The sequence below is a fragment of the Pinus tabuliformis genome, chromosome 6 (genome assembly GCF_031772625.1).
Source record: "Pinus tabuliformis cultivar Carrire ecotype Pingquan chromosome 6, CPIR1, whole genome shotgun sequence".
NCBI classification, from domain to species: domain Eukaryota; kingdom Viridiplantae; phylum Streptophyta; class Pinopsida; order Pinales; family Pinaceae; genus Pinus; species Pinus tabuliformis.
This window is the reverse complement of record NC_142292.1, coordinates 44180477-44206303: the sequence shown is the minus strand read 5'-3', so window position 1 is coordinate 44206303 and position 25827 is coordinate 44180477.

Below are 25827 nucleotides of genomic sequence, written 5' to 3'. Positions count from 1 at the left end.
ATGATTAAAAACATTTTTAACAACGTGATGAAGTTTTTGCAAAAACAAGACAATCAAGTGCTTTCAAAATATGTATGATCTAACTATCTAAGAGCTTCTCATATGTTTTAAGCCACTTTAACAGAAAAAGAAAGGGGATTCTAAGAAAAACTTGGATTTAGTACTTTCTTATTAAAAACATGTAATAATGAAATAAATGCAAAAAAACTAAATTAATATATTCCTATTGTTAACTCAATGAAAAGAAACATGACTAGGTATAGTCATACTTCTAATGTAACCATTATGTCATTCTAACTCCTACATATATGTACATGTCAAACATTGGTAACAATAATATAGTGTAATGAACAAAAATAAATTTGTATATAGTATGTATACTAAATGCTAACATATTTACAAGAAGAAACTTATTTACAATCACCTTCTCTTGAGATGTCCTTTCTGCCTAAATTTCAATTTGATCATAGAAATATGGATGAATCTCCATCAATGATTGGGAAAGCTTCAAAAGAGGATATAATAGGCCAGATTGTGGAAATGAACTTTTAGATGTAATATTTCCTTTCTCTTATTCTTATTTCCTTTCTCTTTTTCCCCTTTCCCATTCCCCTCTCCCCTCCCTAATTCTGCATGTAAGTCTTATGTACATATGTTAAATTATTAACAATATTCTGTGTAGGAAAGCTTTCCAAATGCCTTTCAAATGGGTAAATGAAAATGGATGGAAATTTGATAGTTTCAACGGAAGATCATTAACTGAATTAGATTATTGGTAATATTGTGAAGATATACTCTCTTGTCGGCATTGCTTTTGAGAGAAAAGGAAGAAGTGATAATAAATGAACATCAATTGGAATAGTAATAGCTCTTGATGTTTATGATTATGATTTGAAACTTGGTTTTGCCATTCATGCAATGCATCAATTGAGTTTTCAATAATGAACCACTCAATATGTCAGCATATCTAAAAATTGAAAAATGAAAACAAAAAACAAATCTGAAATTAGAAAAAATAAATGAAGGAACAATAATAAAATTAAATCATAATTTACATTATTGTTACAAATAGTGTTACAACACAATTGGGACTGATTCAAAATGATTTCCTTTTCACAAGAATTGGCCAGAATAATTCAATTACAATGATCTCCAACACCAGCTTTTGAATTAGAGAGAAGATCGTGACTGTAAATAAGAATGAGGGCTTGATCATCATGATATTCATAGATTGGGATGTGTTCTTGAACGTTGAAATCATGAAGATGATTAGTTGTTTGAAAATGAGAGTGAATTGGAACAATTTATATATTGAGTTTCTCTTCATTTTCAAGTATAAACTGATTTGGAACATGAGGATTTAATAGGTAAGGAGATAAATCAACATCCTCAATGTTAAAGAAGTCATCATAAATGATTTCAGGACATTCACTAATATTCTCTTTATTCTTATCTAGTGTATCAAAACAAGAAGGAATATGGAGCACATGTTCATTAATGTCAGAAGAATGATCAATAATTGTCTCTCTATCTTGATAAAAACTAATAGGAAATTCATTTATATCAACCTCTCTGTTTTCTATAATAACATTAAATCAAAGAGGGAATACATTTCTATCAACAAAAATATCAAGATAGAGGTGAAAATTAGAATCAGAAGCAATGAATTTGAAAATATCTCTATTTACATATTCTTGTAAATTCTTTTCATTGCAAATTTCAGATTCCAGATCATTTACTTGGGTAATTGTGTTTTCTTGAAGAATTCTCTTTGGCTGTCCTGAATTTTGTATTTGATCAGCATGAAAGAATTCATACATTTCTACAACATATTGCATATTATTGAAAACTTCAATTTTTCATGTATTTGCTGATTTATAATCTGATTTTCTGAATTTAATTCATAGTGATTTTCAGGTTTCGTGGCAGATGGTTCTTCAAGTTTGTTACTGATTTCTTCTTATAGTTGTTTATCAAATTCTTTCAAGCTTTGTGAAAATGGTTCATTAGTAAGATTATCATTAATAATTTAAGAGGTGCGTACTAGATGTAAGAATTTAACATACATGGCTGATGCCACTTCATCATGGTTAATATGCACCTCTAAATCAGAGTTTTTTGTAATATTACTAGAATTTGAAGGAGGTTCATCAAAGCTTGCAATTGTTACATACTAATTTGAAATGGGAGGAAGAGAAAAAATATATTAAAACAAATCAATCAGTTCAATTTCTAAAGGTTTGTCTTCAGCTTTGAATCTCAAGCAAATTATTTGAAATCTAACAGTAAAATCTAAGAGAAATTCATTTTCAAATCTTCATAAATCTTCGAATTCACCTATATCCGCCTACTAAGATCATTTTCTACCCTATTCTCTTTAACTTTGATATACCTGATCTCAAAGCCGAACTCATTGATGGTGGCCAACCACCGAGCTTGCCTACTATTCATATTTGGTTGGTCAAATAAATACCACAAGCCGCTGTGATCACTCATCAATACAAACCTCCTTCCAAGAAGATAGTACCTCCACAACTTCCATGCATGCATGATCACTGCTAGCTCAAGATCATGTGTCGAATAGTTATGCTCATGCTTGTTTAGTTTCTATGACTCGTAGCATACCACCTATCCATGGTGCATAAGGACTCCACCAATTCCTCTCTTTCAAGCATCTGTACATACTACAAACTCTTTGTCCAGATATGCAATCTTTCACACTGGTGCAAGTGTCAACAACTTCTTAAGCTGATCAAAACTGGCCTCACACTCCTTTATCCATTCAAGCTTCTTACTTTTCCTCTGCAATAATGTAATAGGATAAGTAATATCAAGAATTTCCTGATGAACTTCCTGTAATAATGTACTAACCCCTTGGAAGATCTCACCTCATCCACATTCCTAGGACCTTCCCACTCCATGATAACTCTTATCTTCTCTGGATCTACTATTATGCCCTCCTTGGAACAAAATGTCCCAAGTAATGTACCTCAATCTGAAAGAAACTACACTTGTTGAGCTTAGCATAACACTGATGCTCTCTCAACAACCTCAACAATGTTGCCAAATTCTTAGTATTTTATTCCTCATTTTTAGAATATACGAATATGGCATCAATGAACACAATAACAAACTTTTCCAAATAGGGACACAACACACTATTCATCAAGCACATAAATGTATTTGAAGAATTAGTCAAAATGAATGGAACTACAACAAACTCATAATGCCCACACCTGGTCTGGAAAGCTATCTTGTAAATATCCTCTTCCTTAATGCGTACCTGATGGTATCCTGATCTCAAGTTGACCTTCAAGAACATTGTTTCTCCCTTCAATTGATCAAACAAGACATCGATCCTCAGCAATGGATACCTTTTCTTGATGTTCACTTTGTTCAACTGCCTATAGTCAATGCATAGCCTAAGATTACCATCTCTCTTCTTTACAAACAACACCAGTGCACCCCGAAGTGATACACTTGGCCTAATGTATCCCTTATCAAGCATATCTTTTAGTTGCAACTTTGACTCTACCAACTCAAGTGTGCTCATCATGTAAGGTGCTTTTGATGCTAGTGTTACCCCTAGTACCAACTCAATAGAAATTTCTACTTCCCTGTGAGGAGTCAACTTTGAAATATCTTCCAGAAATACATCCTAAAACTGTTGTAGAACTGGGTACTTTCTCAAAACATCTACATCCTCAAATTCCTTACCTTTGTCGCTAGAAACATGCATTGCAAATAACACACCCTTTCCTGCGACATTGTTTGGCCTACATAGCAGTCACCATCGTAGCTTATGTCGCTTTCTTCTTTCCTTATAAGACTCTTGGTTCTCCATTGTCATACATGCACTCAATGGCTTTGTCATAAAAATCCACCTTGGTCCTATGAAGGTATAGCCATTCAATACCCAATAGCATACTATATGATACAAATAGTAATACATTCAGGTGAGCTACGGTAGGCATACCATTCAAATCAAATGTACAAGCTCTTACCCAATGATGAACTCGCTTCTTTTTACCTTAAGCCAACTACACTAACCAAGATTCTACGTGCACTTAGTTATTCAAACTACACTTATCCACCAAGTCAGGGCTAACATAAGTATAATTAGATCCAGGGTCAATCAAAATAGAAACAACTTAATCTCAATGATAGATGTTTGATGGTCTGCATGTTTTTTATCCAGTGCCGCATAGATACGAGGAACACTCTCACCAACATCCCCAACAGTTTGTGCCTCAAGTGCACTATATATCTAAGGCCTACCACCCTGGTTCTATGGGAAATCTCTCTTAAGGTGTTCCTTACCACATGTCCAACACTCTAACTATCCAATACTATCACCTCTATGCTGATTTTGTGTAACACCCCCTCCTCCCAGGTCCACCCAATAAACCTTCCAGCTGAGGTAAACATTTGATGAGAGAGGGACTATAAGGGATTCAAATTCCTTGGTGACCTTAAGGAAATGGAACCAACAAAACATATCAAACAAACTCATCCACATCAGCAACAACACCCTCAAGGGACATTTCAGCTACTCATACATCCTATCCCTGAGTCCCACTAATGATTTAAGCCTTTTAACCTAGATTTTCTCTCATGCTATAGGCATGATAGTATCCAGTAACTCAAAGTCACTCCCATAGGCCTATGTGCCAATGACTATGGACTTTTCTCAGTAGACATGTGCCACCAACCCTGAGATTTGAGCCACTTTTCTAGCCGAGAATCCCGACCTCTACCTAGAACTTGTTGCACCCTTCAGAATCCATAAAATACATGATAAAAATGTTGATAAAGCAAAAATAAACCTCAGTACTAGGCCTAAGCATCCTCAACTGCTACTAACATTCTATCAAACACTTGGCATAAATGAAACCTACATGTATATGTGATCCAAGTGGCTCCAGAGAGACACACAGGACAAAGAAGGCTCAAAACTCAAAGTGCTCAGAATGACTTCAACCCAGGACCAGATCCTAAATCTCGTCGTCTTGATCATGGTGGTGTGAACTGTTCATCAAACCGATCTCGTATGCGAAAGATAGAGCTCTTCAAAGTTTGACATGACAGGGGAAAAGAGGGGCCCACAGTCCGCCACATGGAATCCCAATAAGCAAGTGGGACCCACATGGCAACCCATCAGCCATTAACACTTGGTGTTCTTCCATTGGCCTCCTAAACCTACATAGGAGACAAAAATCATTTTAAAATATGGAAAATGGTTATTCATTTTAATATATAGTTATTAATATAACTATATAAAAATAATAAACCAAAATTATTCTAAGACTGACGAGCCATAACTCCCCACTAACCTAATTGCCCCTTTAAAACAAAAAATTGCATATATATATGTTAAGGCCAACAGCCATAACCCCCACCGGCCTTATCGCAATTGTAACAATGTTCAATCATATATTCGGGATCGGCAACCATAACCTCTATTGAACCCTCCTCCACAACCTCCACATATATATCAACCATATATTACATTGTATTATGGGGTGGGCGAGGGCCATTGGTGGTGGACCCAGCCCATGCCCTATCGCCTCGACCCTTTATACATATGTGACCATATATATCAGAGAAACCCCTATTAAAGCACCGATTTGTTATTAATGATACCATATACCGATCGCCAATTTTATCAGCACTGATCAGCGTCGATCGCCAATTTAATTGGTGCTGATCAGGCCAATGACCGATATATCGGCGAAATGCTGTAAATCGCACTGATAAACGTGCCAGTGCCCATGTTAATCGTCAATTCAAGGCATCGATCACCAATTGCGATTAATCCGTCGATATTACTGCGCTGACAGCCGTTAAAGGGATTAAAGTGTTAGAGCGGGATTTAAGGGGCGGGCCGCCTAATGCGGACTTGACCCCCATTTCAAATACATTTGTGGCTATTAAAATATATATATGGAGAAGCAGGATTTGATCCCCCGACCTCTCCTCAACCAACCTCTATGCTTGCCATTGAGCCATAACGGCCTATTTGTTGGTAAATCCACCCAGCGATTTTATTTAAACTCAGAGTTTTTACCTCTACACAGAGTTCAAGGAGGTAGAATCTGGGCAAGGATTTCGAGGTGAATTAATTAATATTTTAATGCAGGAACCATGAATTTTGTAGGAGGGCAAAATTTTCACTTTGCCAGAATTTGACAATTTTTATATGGATTTTACACCTCTCGTCGCCACAAACACAATGGTGTTGTTCGTTTCTTCATCAGAGCTCTGTATTTTTCGGTCATTTCCAGAATGCACGTGGAACCATGATTTTAGCAAAAACAGGGAGCGGAACCATGAGCCATGAAACTTTCCCAAGGAGGTAAAATTTTGACATTTCAGAATATAGTCAAGTTTATACTTGTTTTTCATGGTTTTCCACAGGGATCGCAATGGCGAGATCAGATTCTCCATCTGAGTTACAGATTTGCAGTCCATCCATGGATCAAAATCTTTGAGGAATCTCGGGGGAATCTAAAATATTCATTGAGCCCAGAATTCTCAACTTCTCAAAATTCAGATTTTGGATAGTCGATTCAACACTGCTCGATGCCACAAATTTGATGGTGTCTTTAGATTTCTTATTCTCTCATTTCTTCTTCTAGCCACATTTCTAAGTGCCAGCGTAGATGTCCACATTCATGTGCGAGCAGCCATCTTCATACGATCGATGCCTTGAGATTGATGGTCCGAGTAGCTCCAACAGTGTCGCATCCACTTCTTCAGATGGCCCTTGGTTGTGAGCTATATGATGTGTTCATTTACTTCTTTTTGCATTATACTACACAGATCCTTGATTGATGTTGATGCAGGATCTTGTTTATTACATGTTGTCATGATTCCTTCCTTGATTTGATGTGGAATCTTCTATGTGATGTACTTCCTATCATAAATCTTCGGGTTATGTTTTGAGATCCCTTGTTGTATTTTTTTTGGATACTCTTGTTGTCATCATGCATGTTTTTTTTTGATATCCCTTTTGTGCCATGTTGGCGGGATGTTCATCATGCATGTTTTTGTATCATACTGATAGGAGTCTTTTGATTGAGAGTTCTAGTTGTGGAACATCTCTTAGAGCCACTCCTGTGTGAGGGCATTTTTCCTTGTATGATCGTGACATCATCTTTTGTGTACATCACCATTATTAATAGAACTTAATGCAACGACCTACACCAGCTTGACATTGGGGCCTAGAGATGTAATCCCTCTTGGACGAACTTCGTTTTCAATGCTTATGTTTTCATCTGTTGATGATTGTTATGTTCCTCTTCTTTTCTGCATGTAGATGTATTCGTTAATGTTATTTTAAAAAGTAATTTTAACTCATCACGAAAGTAAAAGGTCTTGGAAGGGTTCTTCTTCACACCAGGACCTGGATCGAGTCGTATCGAAGTGGTCTTTGCATTGATGTGAATTGCAGTGTGAACAATGACAGAGGATGAAAGAGCGATATATGAGACCATGCTCAACATTTCCAAGAAAGTGGAAATTATGTACGAAACTCTACAGAAAGAGACAGAGGAAAAGGAGCGGTTACAGCTTCAGTTAAAAGCCACAGAAGAGGCCATGGAGGAATTGAAGCATAACAAACATAATCTTCAAACAAAAAATGATGAATTGAAGATGCATCTACATGAAGAGAAGGAGGAGAAACAAAGTTTTCTACGACAACTGTAAGCAAAGGACGAGGCCTTGGAAAAGCTGCAGCGAGACTCATGTGAGGTAAAAAGTAGTTCTCCATATTCATGTATGTTCCTGATGATGATTTCACTATTTTCGAAAATCATACCACAAGAATTGGCTCCAAACTGTTGAAGATAATGGGGTACGAAGGAAAAGGCTTGGGAATTAATGGCCAAGGCATTGTCAACCCCATCAAAGTAGAGGAATTACCCTGTCAGGCAGGACTTGGGTATGTTAGGAAAGAAGTTGGGAAATGTGCTGAGACAACGAGCGAACCACCAACAACGGATGATGATAAACCCTCATCAGATCTTTCCAAATCAAAAGAGAAGGTAAAAGATGTTGATTTCCTTTTGATTTCATCTTCTCATAGTATGATGTATGTTGGAGATTTGGATATCCCAATTACAAGGACAAACATGAGGCTCCTTACAAGGATGAGGCACGAGGAGAAAGAAGAACTTGGTGTTAATAACCAAGGCATAACTCCACCTTTGGAGGTTGTGCACGAACATCCATTTGCAGGCTCGAGATACACTAAAGGAGAGTGTTAAAAGGTGTTAGATTCATTCGAGACATCGTTGAGGAAGGAGAATGATGGGAAAACATCCCCATCATCCCCTGGCAGATTCCATTACAAGAAAAGAGCTGAGGCAAGCTCTCATCACCATACCAACATCATAAGCAATAAAGGAAGGTATAACCATTTTCGATCTTCAAATGTTCATTTTGATTATGATCATGTTTTTAATAATGAACGAATATTAAGGCATCACAAAACATGTACCTTTTGTGGTTTACCTAACCATACCTTTTCCAAGTGTTGGAAAAGAATGGCAGCACGCATGAGGCGTGAAAGACTGTCTCAACAGCATGAAAAGAAACAGGTTAAGCAGATATGGAGGAAGAAATCCTAATGCAATCATTGCGATAGAAATGGCCATCAAAGAGGCACTTGCTGGAAGCTCCACCCATAGCAGCACCTTAAAGACAAAGCATTGGTGTGTGAACCGGGAAGAGCAATTGTTCAACAATAAAAACCACCTCAAGGAGGTGACCCATTCACATTGATAAGTGAAAAATGGTTTTTTTGACATGTTTTCATTTCATGGTCATTCTTTTTCAAATCATTTGTTGCATTTTAAAGTGTAAAAGTGATGATGTATTTCCATCACTTGGTCAGCAAAAATGATGTTTTGAGTCGTATTTTGAGTTGCATGTTAAAACTCTAAAAGTGATGTTATGTTTCCATCACTTTTCAAAACAATAATGTTTGGCCTTATGTATGTAAATCATGTGTTGCGGTGATGAGGTGTTTTCCATCACTTTTTGAAGCAACAATGATATGTTGGCCTTGTTGTCATAGCTGGAGTATTATGTCCATCTTGTTGTAAACTTGACCACTGGGTATGTGTTATAAACTCGTGGCAAGTGTGGGATGTTTGGGTCTTTAGTTGGTCATGTCATTCAAAGAAATTAATTTGCAAACAATGTACTACAGGTTGCAGAGGTAGCAGGTGTCGGCTCATCCCTTAAGGCTCTGAAGAAAAAAGGTGAAGGAGATGGAAGTGAGACCTTTTTCAAGACGCTTGTGATGTAGACAGGGTATAGAGAAAGTGAAATTATTTTTTCATGCTTTTGGAGGAACAAAAGATCCTTAGTAGGGAGGATTGATCTAGGTGGCTCTAGAGAGACACACAGGACAAAGAGGGCTCAAATATCAAAGTGCTCAGAATGACTTCGACCTAGGACTAGATCGTAGATCTCGTCGTCTTGATCGTGGTGATGTGAACGGTTCATCGAACCAAGCTCGTATGCGAAATATAGAGCTCTTCAAAGTTTGACATGACAGGGGAGAAGAGGGGTCCGTAGTGTGCCACATGGCATCCCAGTAAGCAGGTAGGACCCACATGGCACACCATCAGCCATTAACACTTGGCGTTCTTCCATTAGTCTCCTAAACTTGCATAGGAGACAAAAATCATTTTAAAATATGGAAAATGGTTATTCATTTTAATATATAGTTATTAATATAACTATATAAAAACAATAAACCAAAATTATTCTAAGACCGACGGGCCGTAACTCCTCACCGACCTAATTTCATATATATGTTAAGGTTGACAGCCATAACCCCCATCAACCTTATTGCAATCGCAACAATGTTCAATCATATATTTGGGATTGGCAGTGATAACCTCCGTCGAACCCTCCTCCACAACCTCTGGATATATATCAACCATATATTACATTGTATTATGGGGTGGGCGCAGGCCATCAATGGTGGACCCAGTCCACACCCTATTGTCCCAACCCTTTATACATATGTGACCATCTATATTGGGGAAATCTCTATTAAAGCGTTGATTTGTTATCGCCGATACCATATACCGATCACCGATTTTATAGGCGCCGATCAGTGCCAATCACCGATTTAATCAGCGTTGATCAGGCCGATCACCGATATATCAGTGAAATACCATAAATCGTGCCAATAAACACACCAGTGCCCATCTTAATCGCCGATTCAAAGCACCGATCGCTGATTGCAATTAATCCTCCGATATTACTGCGCCGATAATCATTAAAGGGATTAAAGTGTTAGTGTGCGGTTTAAGGGGCGGACCGCCCAATGCCGACCCAATCCCCATTTCAAATACATTTGTGGTTATTAAAATATATATATATGGAGAGGCAGGATTTGATCCCCCGACCTCTCCCCAACCAACCTCTATGTTTGCCATTGAGCCATAACGGCCTATTTGTTGGTAAATCCACCCATCAATTTTATTTAAACTCAGATTTTTTACCTCTGCACAGAGTTTGAAGAGGCAGAATGTGGGCACAGATTTAGGAGGGAAAAATTTTCACTTTGTTAGAATTTGACAAGTTTTATATGGATTTTACACCTCTTGTCACCACGAACACAATGGTGTTGTTCATTTCTTTGTCAAAGTTTTGAATTTTTTAGTCATTTCCAGAATGCACATGAAACCATGCTTTCAGAAAAAACAGGGAGCAAAACCATGAGCCATGAAATTTTCCCTGGGTAAAATTTTGACATTTCAGAATATAGTCAAGTTTATACTTGTTTTTCATGGTTTTCCGTAGGGATCACAATGGCGATTTTCCATCTAAGTTGCAGATTTGTAGTCAATCCATGGAGCAGAACCTTTTAGGAATCTTGCGGGAATCTAAAAGATTCCTTGAGCCTAGAATTCTCAACTTCTCAGAGTTCGGATTTTGGACAGTCGATTTAGCACTACTCAACGCTAAAAATCTAATGGTGTCTTCATATTTCTTATTCTCTCATTTCTTCTTCTAGCCACTTTTCTAAGTGCTAGCGCAGATGTCCACATTCATGTGTGAGTAGCCATCTTCATACGATCGATGCCTTGAGATCGATGGTCCGAGCAGCTTCAGCAGTGTGACATCCACTTCTTCAGATGGCCCTTGGTTGTGAGGTATATGATGTGTTCATGTACTTCTTCTTTCTGCATTAGACTGCCAAATCCTTGATTGATGTTGATGTAGGATCTTGTTTATTACATGTTGTCATGATTCCTTTCTTGATTTGATGTGAAATATTCTATGTGATGTACTTGTTGTCATAAATATTCATGTTATGTTTTGAGATCCCTTGTTGTATGTTGTTGGGATACTCTTGTTGTCATCATGCATGTTTTTTTTTGACATCCCTTTTGCGTCATGTTGGTGGGATGCTCATCATGCATGTTTTTGTATCATACTAATAGGAGTCTTTTGATTGAGAGTTCTAGTTGTGGAACATCTCTTCGAGCCACTCCTATGTGAGGGTATTTTTCCTTGTATGATTGCAACATCATCTCTTGCGTACATCACCATTATTTACAACACTTAATGCAACGGCCTACACCATCTTAACACTAGGGCTGGGAGATGTAGTCCCTCTTGGACGAACTTCGTTATTAATGCTTATGTTTTCATGTGCTAATGATTGTTATGTTCCTCTTATTTTCCGCATGCAGATGTATTCGTTAATGTTATTTTAAAAAGAAATTTTAAGACATCATGAAAGTAGAAGGCCTTGGAAGGGTCCTTCTTCACACTCGGACCTGGATCAATATGATACAAGACAGAGCATAAATGACTAAAAGAAATTATGAAACATAATGAGAAGGATCACCTCCTTCTCCATTGAACTATTATATCATCAATTAGGTCTTGCATCCATCCATTTAACAATTACAAGTAAATACATGAAATAACCATGACATGAACCAGTCATTTAACCATGCTTATAACTAGAATAAAACCATATAAATATCATAGATATGACATCCATTAAATCCACATATAAACCAATGAAAAAGTAAGAGAACTTAGTGTTATAGCTCCAAATCTCACTCTTATGGTTTGTGATGCTGCACTTATGGCCTAGGGCAACCCCTCCTTCCAGACCTGGTCCAAAAATTTAAAAAACAGTGTTTTATTCCCTATACGCGACATTGCCCTGAGTTAAACGCGTGTACACGCGGGTCTGTCATACCCAACCCGCGTGTATCTATTAAAACACTTAAAAAAATAATAAATTCCTCTTTTTCGAGCGGAGATCGCGGGTTTTACCTGCTGGATCACCTGTTAGTGCCCGCGGCCCAACTGTTCCCAAACCAACTCCTAACTAAAAAACTACTTTGGAGAGGGTATAAAAGGACATCAAAGGGAAGGCCAAGGAGAGAGAGAGGAGAGCAAGATTATTATGCTGAGATTTTCCCCTTAGACCAGGTCTGAAGTCCTTGGTGCTTTCTGCACTTCCCCCATTTTGCATAGGAAACCCTTGTTTCCATGTGTATTGGTGATCATTCATCCTTGATATCATCATTGAGTAAGACTTGGAAGGAGCTCTTGTTGGAGGCTTGAGGCTGGAACGAACCCGGGAGGAAGCTTTGCTTGGAGCCTGCTGAAGGTGTTCAGGTGATATCTTTCCGTTATATGTACTTTATTTACCTTTATATATAAAGAAACACGTCTTTGTTCCCGAAACAATCTTTCTTTATGCTTATGAGATTCTTGTTTTGAATTCTTATGCAAGTGGTTACTTAAATATTTTTATAACTAACTTTATAGCATAAAGATGGTTTATACATAAGTATCTGTACATGTACTGTTGTGTTCTTTGATTTGTTTGTCTTGCAGGTCAAAGGAAGAAGAAGGGAACTCCAAGAAGGGTTTGGACCCTAAAGGCCTTCTCGAATGTAGGACCTTAGGTACGTACCCTAAACGTTAGAATTTGCTTAAAAGTAAAAATGATGGCTGTGTGTGTGTGTTTCTTTGAATAAGAAATTTTCAGTCTGGTAGAGTCTTAGCCCAAAGGACCCTAGGGGTACTTTCCCTTCAACCAGAATTGGCGACTCCACTGGGGACAACACTCTTGTTGTTCCTAGTTTGGGTAGTCTTCAAGCCAATCAAGGCTCAGCCCCTCTGTTTGTTGGCTCTGACTGTCTGATCTTTTCTTGAACTCCAAGCTTTTCCAGTTTTTCAGTCTGTGTTTTTTTATTTTTCTTGAAAGACTTCAGATACGCTCTTTTCCTGGATTACAGAAGCGTATATACGCAACTTGCACTAAGTGAACCCGCGTATACGCAGGTTTCCTTAGTTACAGCTGCGTGTACACGCATTCTGCACTTATTTGCAGGCGCGTATATTACATAAATTTCAAGATTTATAAATTTTCTTTTTGCTGAATGATTGTCTGGTGGTTTGGGTCAGTGTCAAGCAGTCACTTTTCCAGTAACAGTTCTCTGTTGACAGGGGGCATCTTTTTCTGAACTCTCTCTAGTCATAAGGAGTATTAGTCTTGTTTTCGTTGATTGCAAGCGTCATTGATTTTTGACACACAAGATTTCTGTTTAAGAATCTTGATTGCTCTGTTTCGGCAGAGTAGGAAGATTGGGTTCAATATTTGTGTCCATTTTTACTTTGATGACACTTTTGTTTGCTTAACGAAATCATTATTGTGACCATTTGCTCCTTCGTTTCGGGAAAGTTGTTTGTTACCATTTTCTTGAAACTTGTCTTTTGATCTTTTGGGACTTTCATTGCTGCTTTGGATTGTCAAAAGCGATTTCAAACACATTTATTTTTGTTGAGTTTTCATCATTTGAAAGGTGTCGATTCACAAAAGTGTTTGGTTGCCCATTTATCAATCATTGGTGTCAGTATTTTTGAGAGCTTTCCTTTGAAAAAGACTTTTTGGTTGGATTGAAAGAAAATCTTTTGAAAGTTTTTGAGTTTCGCTTTCTTAAACTCGCTTCTCATTTGATTTCCTTTTTTGTGAAGTGAAAGTGCTTTGTTTTTATCTTAGAACTTGTTTTTATTGTTTGGACGAAATGATTGGTAACACATCATCTTCTATCTAAGCATTTTAGTGGCAAGACAAAATTTGATAAGTGAGCAACTTTCCTTCTTTGTTTGCAGAGTAGTCTTAAAATCTTGCATTCACATATAGTTGTTGCATTAGGATAGATTTGCATCCCTTTTTATGCATACATAGCTTTGTTAGCTTTTGTGAGTGTGGAGTCTGAAAAGAAAAAGAAAATTTGTTTATATTACAAGTACCTCTGAACCTCATAGAAATTGCTCTTCATTGAAAACAAAAGTGCATGTGCATGTAGCTAAGTTTTATTAATTTTTTTTTTTGCGTCAAAAAACACCACTAGTTTCATCTCCATTACCTTGTGACTTAAAGAACAGCCTAATAAAATCAAGCGCTAATTAAAATCCACTAGAACTTTTTGTTTTAGTCAGTTACACCAACAAGTTTAGGATTTTAGGGCCTTGGATTAGGCGAGTGGAGAGTTAACTCTCCAAGGCCACATAAAACGTCAAACATAAGAGTCTGATTAACGAGAGTAAATCCAATAGCGTTAGGAAGACCAGGAAAGCTCCGGATCTGGGAGTTAAGCACGAGGGTCTGTGAAGACAGGGAAGAGAGATGCCCCCTCTCCTACTTGTCCGAACTTACCTCACGACTGTTCCGCCTGGCTTCTGCGACGAGTTGGTACCCATAGTTGCCTCTCCTAGGGATCTGCATAGGTGGCTGCGGAGGGGAATCCCGTGGCACCTGAGGTTGACGTTGCATCACTCTCAACAGTACTACTGGAGGGCACCCTTGCGAAGCTTGGGGGTTTGCACCGGCGCAGGCTGTTGTTAGGAGGTCAGCGTAACTTCCTCTGTTACCTTCGCTGATAGGACTGGGCCGTCATTATCCCAGACTATCTTTGGAAGGCCCCTGACTCCGCTTTCTTGTATTTTGGTGTCTGGTCCTCACCACCCGGAGCGGAAATACTTGGAAGTTGTTTGACTGGCTGTATCTTTAGGGACTTTATAGTGAGTGCTCTTTGCTCCTTGTATATAGTTGGCTTTAGGTATTTTAGTCTAGTCACCTTTGGACTTTGTGGTCTGAGTGACTGGCTTACCACTCTACCGATCTTGAAAGGCTTTTGGTCGTTCTTTCAGAAGTTGCGGAGTTGCCTCCTCAAGGGCAAAGGTTTTGGTTGCTTACCCATATTCTTTGAAGAGTTATTTCTATATTCACGCAAGGGAAAGGGTCTTTGGATCAGTTAGATATGGCTAATATTTATGTGGAAACCAACCAAGGTACCCTCCCAAAAGGGGATCCTTGTGCTTTTCCTTTCTTTGGAAACATTGGTACTCCCTTGATGGCCACTTTGAATATTCCTGGGTTGAATGTTGGACTACCCGTTTGGCTGTGGTCCAATCCGAATATTCCAAATGCTCTTGAAGCTTCTCATATGAATTCTTTATTTCAGGGGCATCACATGGGTGCTAACTGTTCATCTTCTTTCAAAGAGAAATCTGGGGTTCCTTATTCTCCTCCTTCTTGCAACAAGAAATCTAAAAAGAGGAGAAAGAGGAAGTCAAAGAAGAAGAATAGTTCTAGCACTTCATCTTTACCTCTGTGAGCCATGTTGGAGATGAGTCTTCAGCCACTGCAAGTCATGCTGGGGGCACAAGTCTAGTCACTGCAAGTCACACTAGCACTTCATCTTCAACCTCTGCGAGTTATGTTGGAGATGAGTCTTCAGCCGCTGCAAGTCATGCTGGGGGCATGAGTCTAGTCACTGCGAGTCATACTAACAAAGAGTCATCGACCTCTGCAAGTCATGTTCAGGACTCTGCACAAACCACTGCTAGTCGTGTTGGCGGAATGGAGGTTGATAAGAAACCTGGACGCAGAAGTTTTAAACCTAAGTTCCCTTGTAAGATATGCAAGGGAGACCATCTTACTCATTTATGCCCTGGTATTCCAGAGGTTCAAAGGATATGGTCCGAGTCTGAAATTACTTCTACTCCTAAACCTGATATGGTTTCTCATCAATCCCATCAACCATTGGTTGATAATGTGGTAAAGCCAGTGCAATCGCTAGCCGATTACACTCCTCTTTTGGGGGGTGAGGTGCCTAACAAAAGAGTTTGTTTGATCTCTAGTACAGAGTCTTCTGGTATAGGGGGCATTCCGGTTTCTTCGAATGTTCCCCCTCCAAGTTCTAAGAGTGTTTCCTTTGATTGGGATAGTCTTGTTGAGCCTCGTCTTCCTTCCGCTGCAGCTTTCCAAATAAAGGTCAGAGTTAATTCCACAAATGTCTATCGATTTATGGTGGATGAAGGATCCTCTACAAGTATTATATCCTCTTTGACTTGGAAAGCTTTGGGTTCCCCAAAGTTGTTGACAGCTCAGAGTCAGTTGTTAGCCTATGATAGAAGACCTGGTGAATCTATGGGTGTTCTTCCTCAAGTGCCTATCACTTTAGGTGGGAAGACTGTTTTAATCGATATGATGGTGGTTGATAGCCCTTTAGACTTTAATATGCTACTTGGGCGTGATTATGTCTATGCTATGAATGATGTGGTGTCTTCATTCTTTCGAGTAATGTGCTTTCCTCATAACGGGAATATTGTCACTATTGATCAGCTTGCATCTGATAATCATCACCCTAATTCGACTTTACTGCAGAATGCCCCTTGGTTTGTTCCAAGTGTTCAAGTAGACTCTACCCCGCCACGGGTGAATTATGTGGCATTGAGTCCTCAATATTCAATTGCTTCTAAGAAGGATCCTTTGACTTATGATTCTCCTTCTTGGGACTTGGTCCCGGCAGTTGACCGAAAGATTCATCCTATAGGGACATGGAACCCTTTAATTCCCTCTTTTGATCCTTGTAGTTATCATGATTTCTTAGAACTTGTTTTGCCTTCACAGGAGGAACTCTTTGAAGCCATGAGTTATGACTACCAAAGGAGCCCTTGGCCTGAGCCCTACAAGGGGTTTGTTCAGAAGAACTATTATGCGTAAGCCGCAAGGCTGCGTGGTTCCCTGTACCATATTGTATATATGAGGTACGCATTTTTCAAGTTTTGTATTCTATAACACGAAGATTTTATATGAAGTTTATATGTGGGATGTATTAACTTCTTGTCTAGTGTTCCTATTTATGTTTACAGAACTTGGAAGATTTCTCCTTTGGAAGTTTATGGTTGGTCTGTTCTGACAGGTATTGGTTCTCGAAACTGGCATATAGGTTAGGTTTTTCCGCCTGCACTGTGCACTTATCAGTTTCCTTTCCCATTTGGCCTTAGGATCGACCCCGCCAAGTTATGGTGCGGAACCTTCTCATTGCTTAGAAGTGTCATGACTTGTGTGGAAGAGCCTACCTTATCATGGGTGCCCTAGTTAGTACCTTGTTGTCACTTGGCACTCATGCAGATTTTTGTCATTAGGATCGGGAGTCCTCTTTAGTCCCGCCATGACTTATGCGTTGAAGACTCATTCCTCTTTGCTTCTTCGCTTCGTTCTGGCCTTATACCCTAGAGGCTCCTATGTGTGTCGAGTTGTACTTCTGCATTGCATGTTGACCATTTGCACCTTTTGGCCTAGATCCGGCTTCACTTGGACTCGTGTTTAAGCCAACTTTTGACCATGACGTCTGCAAAATCAACCTTGCATATCCTTGAATTCTGCAGCTTGACATGCCCAGATCCGTGGAAGGAACTTACCTCTGAGTGTCACTGACCAGTTTTTCACCTCCCTGCATTGAGCATAGGAACGTTCCTTTCCCAGGAACTAGATCATCTGTTTCACCGACACTCGTTCTTTCCACTGTACCATAGCATTATTTTATTCTTTTTCCGGCTTATCAGAAAAAGACAAAAAAAATTAAATATTCCAAAAAAAGAGCGGGAACAGGGACATTATTTCCATTTATTGTTGGCAGCTAGAGTCATTCGTGTCGCCCTTGAACAAAGCACTCAAAACAAAGTCTCCTCCGCATGGGTGGGATTTAGTTTGACTTAGGTACGCCATAACCTTGTTATCGAGTCAGTTCTCCCCAGATTGGTTATCTCTTCCAATCATATGGAGGGTTCGTTCGTGCCTCCTGCATGACGAACTTATACAGATTCATCATATGCTGCCACATAGTCACATTGAGTCGTGCTTTTGTTCAAGGGAAGTTAGCCTGAGTCGGCCTTTCTGCGGTGTCTCTTGACTCATTTTTCAGTCGACCATCCCTGGTTGTCAGTGTCATGTCTATCATCACATCAGTTATATTGGTCCTTTACTCATGCCGGTTTGAGAATGTCCCCATTGACTTCTTGCTGGCGGGTCTTGTCCTTATCGACGACGACACCTTGCTCTGAGGATAGGCCTAGAGCCGCACCCTGGCCCTATTTTCATTATTGATAGGTCACCTTGTGCTCAGCATCGATCAGTATCATGGGTCTTTGACTGAGTGGTTTCCCTTGTGTTCGACATCAGCATACATTATCACACATTGGGATTCATGCAGTACCTTGGTTTCCATTTGACCCTATTGGTGGATACCTCACCTCTGTGTCAGCTTTCATTATTGGTTGATTCAGAGGGTTTCTTCCGTGCGCTAGCCACATCTTGTGTACGCCGGAAACGTACTTCGGTTGGGTTACTACATCTTTTTTTGTCTGATTCCTTCCACATTATTGGCCTACGGGTTACACTCGCGCTAGATTGATGGAGGATGCCTTAATGCCTTCCTTCTAGTGGATCTTTCCCTATCGACTCCGACTCATTGCTCTAGGGCAAAGATCTAGAGTCCATTTGGCAGTACCTTGGGGTTTGCAGTCATTAGTGGCAGATTCCTCGCTATCGACAGTGGGAAACCATCATTGTCTCCTGATTGATAGATTCTTACAGGTGTTCGACTTCAGCTCATCTATTCACACTTGTTAGATTGTACTAGTTACCTTGACTCTCATTATCATTATCGGTGAGTAGTCTCGCGTTTGTTAACGGTATACATCAATGACCGGTAATCAAACGATTTCTCACATGGTCGACTTCAGATCATTTATTCCCATGATGTAGAAATGTACCACGGCGGTCGGTGAAGACCTCCGGTTGTATCAGCATTCATTGGTTCACTTGACAGTTGCTCCTGTTACTGCTAGTTGATACCACTCCACCTTATATGTTGCAGTCAGTCACAGCGACATTCTACATGCTGGCACCTGAGTTTGCAGTGTAGTACCATCCTATTCCATCATGTTCAGTTGGTACCTTTTGGGGATCAGTCTTTGATATCAGTGATCCGTTGCATCTTTCAGCATCATTGACAGTCTTATATGTGATATTCAGACATGTACTTACTCATTATGATCAGATAATCCATTATGTATTTTCTAGTCATTTATACTTGTATACTTAGTGGATCCGCTTGTACTTGATATGCGGACATGATTTACTTTTCCTGAGCATGGGTGTGCCCGCCTCAGACAGTGTTTCTTTCTGATCTCCTTTCGGTGGCTTGGCAGGCTGAATTCTGGTGAAGTCCTCCTCGGTTTTTCGGCAGAGTTCCTTTCCTTGTACTTACTTAATATATTTCGGCCATCATGTTCCCCTTCTGACCTCATACATTAGGGGGCATCTGTTATAGCTCCAAATCTCACTCTTATGGTTTTTGATGCTGCACTTATGGCCTAGGGCAACCCCTCCTTCCAGACCTGGTCCAAAAATTTAAAAAACAGTGTTTTATTCCCTATATGCGACATTGCCCTGAGTTAAACGCGTGTACACGCGGGTCTGTCATACCCAACCCGCGTGTATCTATTAAAACGCTTAAAAAAATAATAAATTCCTCTTTTTCGTGCGGAGATCGCGGGTTTTACCTGCTGGATCACCTGTTAGTGCCCATGGCCCAACTGTTCCCAAACCAACTCCTAACTAAAAAACTACTTTGGAGAGGGTATAAAAAGACATCAAAGGGAAGGCCAAGGAGAGAGAGAGGAGAGAAAGATTATTATGCTGAGATTTTCCCCTTAGACCAGGTCTAAAGTCCTTGGTGCTTGCTGCACTTCCCCCATTTTGCATAGGAAACCCTTGTTTCCATGTGTATTGGTGATCATTCATCCTTGATATCATCATTGAGTAAGACTTGGAAGGAGCTCTTGTTGGAGGCTTGAGGCTGGAACGAATCCGGGAGGAAGCTTTGCTTGGAGCCTGCTGAAGGTGTTCAGGTGATATCTTTCTGTTTTATGTACTTTATTTGCCTTTATATATAAAGAAACACGTCTTTGTTCCCGAAACAATCTTTCTTTATGCTTATGAGATTCTTGTTTTGAATTCTTATGCAAGTGGTTACTTAAAGATTTTTATAACTAACTTTATAGCATAAAGATGGTTTATACATAAGTATCTGTACATGTACTGTTGTGTTCTTTGATTTGTTTGTCTTGCAGGTCAAAGGAAGAAGAAGGGAACTCCAAGAAGGGTTTGGACCCTAAAGGCCTTCTCGAACGTAGGACCTTAGGTACGTACCCTAAACGTTAGAATTTGCTTAAAAGTAAAAATGATGGCTGTGTGTGTGTGTTTCTTTGAATAAGCAATTTTCAGTCTGGTAGAGTCTTAGCCCAAAGGACCCTAGGGGTACTTTCCCTTCAACCACTTAGCTTTTATTAATTTTAGGCAAATCTGACCAGGTTTGGGACTTCCACGTACCACCTTACCATAGACATGGTTGAACCAAATCTCCCTTTTAGTCAGTCACCCTCGTGCCATATTCGAAACTTGAATGTGGGATCTCATAGAACAACCAATCCAATAAATCAAGGGAATCCAAAGGTTAAACCACCTCCACCATCATCAAACCGTGATCACACCAAAATTGGCGCTTTGATCACAATCGAAATGAACTTGGAATGCCATCCGAAATCCATCACTATCCTTGAGGAATTTTCCATCTCCTTGTCTCTCAGCCTTTGCCACAATCCAATCCTAGATCACTAGGCCCTACACCAAGACCAGTCTGTCAGGCTTTATCGCAATCCAAAACTAAATCACTAGGCCCTAAATCGAGACTCCTCAAGAGATTCCTAGGCCTTTGGGAATGAAACTTGAAACCGCCTTCTTCCCAGATTCTGAAATCCATCTGATAAACCAAAGCTCAAAATCGAGATAAACATCCCAACATACCATGGCATCCAAAAAAAGGCAAGGCTAGGTTGAAAACCACTATCATAACCTGGAAACATCATGTCACAAATAGCAAGAGAACCATACACCAACATACAAGGTCATGAATGTCCAAACCAGCTAGGAAATCATACATGCAAAAGGTTACTGTCAAGTATTCCTATTGAAGTTGCTTGATCCTGCTCTTATTCCTTGATCCTTGCTTTCCTTCCTTTCCCTTTTCTTGCTTTTCCTTCCTTGATCCAAGCTAGAGTGCTCCAAGAAAACTCTAAGTGACCACGAGAGAGAGAGAGAGAGAATAATGAGAGAGATCCAAACTTGAGTTGACAATAGGTTACCCACTGATCCTCAGACACCTTTTTATTAATGAGGCCTCTATTTTCTTTATTTTCCATTATTTTCCTTCATTTTCCTCCTGACATGCAACCTATGACTTTTCACCTTACGTTTCTCCTAATTTCCTTTATTTTCATAAATAAATGTGCCAAAAATTCCATTTTACCTTTTAATGCCTTTTCCTTAGTCTTTGCTAATTTTCTTAGCCAAAAACACACATCCAGTGATTCCCACTGGGATATCTTTGCCCAACATTCATCTTGGAATAAGTGTCCCTTAACCATGGTCCTATTTTCCATTATTAACTTTTATTACATGAAATTTGCACTAGGGTTGTTACATTCTGTGATCCATGTCCCTGTCTAGTTGCATTCAACTTCTTTTGTGGTGCCACATTTTCTTTCTCTTCTGCATTCTAAGGGCTTTTTCTTTTTGGCTACCATTTACCCTTACCTTTATACTTATCCTTCCCTTTCCATCCTTGTTGAAATTCATTCTTACGCTTTGACTTTTCATAACAATGCTTCAATTTCCCAATAACTTCCTCAAGTGACTAAAACTCATCATACTCAATCTGATCTCTAAATGCTAATGTAAAATCACTGACAAATTGTTGAAATTTAGCCTTATCATCTTTAAGATATGATACATACCTCAATATCTCTAGGAACTTAGTCATATACTCCACATCTATCATCAATCCCATCTTTAGCTCATAGAAATCTTTGGCCTTACTGTCGTAGTACCTTTCTGACAAGTACTTCTTCCTAAAAAGCCTCTTGAATTCATGTCAACTCAAGTCCTCTGTCCTGATGTCTTTGACCCACTTCACATCTTCTCACCAAATATCTGATTTATCTTTCAAGCATAAGATATCAATTTTGGCCTTCATGTTTTCTGTGTACTCATCCAACTCAAAGAACTTGTTCATCCCAAGTATACAAGCCTCTGCATCTTCTGGTTTCTTCAAGTCTCCATAAAAAGTATGTAGCTTTGCTTTCTTAAACTCATCTGGAAATTATCCCCTATCAGTCCTCTTGTAAGGATGATAACGATGATGATCATGATGCCTATCAAACCTGGAACTAGAATAATACATGTATCTGTCACCTCTCCTATCTATAGTATCCAACAATCTGCCATCTCTAATGTGTCATGTCTATCTGACTTGTGACCACCATGAGACCTACTTCCATATGCCCCATTAGTTTTGTCCTATTGTCCATGGCTGATCTGAAGTGGCCCTTGTCACTATAATTCTGACAAACTCTGAAGGAATATTACATTAACCTTTGCTTGTTTCTTTTATGCCTGCATGATTTTGTCATTGTCTGCCTTCCTGGATCATTAATGATCCAGGTGGATGTTTTTGACCACCCACCTATCCCACTTGGACCCCCGAAACTGTCTCTTTCAGTTTTTCAGTTTCCTAAATTACAGCACAGTTTACTATTTTTAGCAGTTTTTTGGGTCCTGAACTTCCGGAGCCATTTTGAGGCCCCAAACAATGTTGTTTGGGAAATATGGGACCGACATGGGTCCATGAACTGATGTTTCTCTTCCCAAAGTTGTATTTCTCAGATAAATCTCTCTAACAAGCTAGTGTATGCATCAAACAGAGATTGTATGCCAAAGTTACGACCCCAGGAAGTTGATGTATCATTTTACCTGAAACGGGGACCATAGTTTGGCGTTTCATTTTCTAGGGTTAGGTTTTTGGATGTTTAGGGTTTTCCATTGTTTCTCAACAATAAATAGGCCTTCGAGCCTCATCGTAACACAGTTCAAAGGCATGTAGCCACCACATTTCTTCTCAGAGATAAGCTACCATCGACCTAGCTGGTTTATTTCCATTGTTGTTTGTAAGCATATTTCAGTATTTTACATTAATGAAATGAAGTATTATTTCCACTCCATCTCTGTGTTTATGGTTATCTCTGTAATTTGTTGCATTCCCATTTAAATCCAGATCAGTGGTATCAGAGCTATTTGCTTTTTCTCTGTTTTTCTTTGCATGTCCCCAACAAGGTTGGGATATAAGGAGTTAGGGCTTGAACTAGTCGAACCTTTGCAAGACCAGCCTCGCAAACCCCGACGGCCTCCCATGGCGGATGAAAATAAAGATGAGCGGGTAGGATATCCTATCAAAATCTTGCTCGAAGAATCCCTCAAGTGACAAAGGAATGTGATGATGGACAATTTCGCCCAGATGCTTCAGTGGCTACCCAGAGGCAACGCATCAGCTTCCAGTAGCTACTCTGGAAATGCCACACCCTTTAAGGTACAAGTTAATTTTGAAATCCCCATCTTTGAGGGTCAAATGCAAAAACTTGGTTCCTACATCGGCCTATACTGCTTCGGGTGAGACTTCAGTCCGCACTCCGTGGTTTGATGCCGAAAGGGCCAGTAGCATAGGGATTTGTTTGGCTAATTAACGTTTAACCTAGGTCAGGGCTCACAAAGCCAACAAATGGTTATATTGTCGAGACTGGGATCCACCTAAAGAGATGTGTGATGTCGCATCATTGGAATCTGACTACGAAGGAAATTGAAGACTGGTTGGATAGGAAGATCTACGAATTCGCGGCGCAAGAAAATAGAAATCCACAATTGATGAAAGAACAGTGGTTGGAAAGATATCTATACACAGAGATACAGGAAATCTTCTTATGTTCCTTCCCGGTTGAATTATACGAGTGTATCACTAAATTGGCAGATGACCAAGTGTTATAGCTCCAAATCTCACTCTTATGGTTTGTGATGCTGCACTCATGGCCTAGGGCAACCCCTCCTTCCAGACCTGGTCCAAAAATTTAAAAAACAGTGTTTTATTCCCTATACGCGACATTGCCCTGAGTTAAACGCGTGTACACGCGGGTCTGGCATACCCAACCCGCGTGTATCTATTAAAACACTTAAAAAAAATAATAAATTCCTCTTTTTCGGGCGGAGATCGCGGGTTTTACCTGCTGGATCACCTGTTAGTGCCCGTGGCCCAACTGTTCCCAACCAACTCCTAACTAAAAAACTACTTTGGAGAGGGTATAAAAAGACATCAAAGGGAAGGCCAAGGGGAGAGAGAAATGAGAGCAAGATTATTATGCTAAGATTTTCCCCTTAGACCAGGTCTGAAGTCCTTGGTGCTTTCTGCACTTCCCCCATTTTGCATAGGAAACCCTTGTTTCCATGTGTATTGGTGATCATTCATCCTTGATATCATCATTGAGTAAGACTTGGAAGGATCTCTTGTTGGAGGCTTGAGGCTGGAACGAATCCGGGAGGAAGCTTTGCTTGGAGCCTGCTGAAGGTGTTCATGTGATATCTTTCCGTTATATGTACTTTATTTGCCTTTATATATAAAAAAACACGTCTTTGTTCCCGAAACAATCTTTCTTTATGCTTATGAGATTCTTGTTTTGAATTCTTATGCAAGTGGTTACTTAAAGATTTTTATACCTAACTTTATAGCATAAAGATGGTTTATACATAAGTATCTGTACGTGTACTGTTGTGTTCTTTGATTTGTTTGTCTTGCAGGTCAAAAGAAGAAGAAGGGAACTCCAAGAAGGGTTTGGACCCTAAAGGCCTTCTCGAACGTAGGACCTTAGGTACGTACCCTAAACGCTAGAATTTGCTTAAAAGTAAAAATGATGGCTGTGTGTGTGTGTTTCTTTGAATAAGCAATTTTCAGTCTGGTAGAGTCTTAGCCCAAAGGACCCTAGGGGTACTTTCCCTTCAACCAGAATTGGCGACTCCGATGGGGACAACACTCTTGTTGTTCCTAGTTTGGGTAGTCTTCAAGCCAATCAAGGCTCAGCCCCTCTGTTTGTTGGCTCTGACTGTCTGATCTTTTCTTGAACTCCAAGCTTTTCCAGTTTTTCAGTCTGTGTTTTTTTATTTTTATTGAAAGACTTCAGATACGCTCTTTTCCTGGATTACAGAAGCGTATATACGCAAGTTGCACTACGTGAACCCGCGTATACGCAGGTTTCCTTAGTTACAGCCGCGTGTACACGCATTCTGCACTTATTTGCAGGCGCTTATATTACATAAATTTCAAGATTTATAAATTTTCTTTTTGCTGAATGATTGTCTGGTGGTTTGGGTCAGTGTCAAGCAGTCACTTTTCCAGTAACAGTTCTCTGTTTGACAGGGGGCATCTTGTTCTGAACTCTCTCTAGTCATAAGGAGTATTAGTCTTGTTTTCGTTGATTGCAAGCGTCATTGATTTTTGACACACAAGATTTCTGTTTAAGAATCTTGATTGCTCT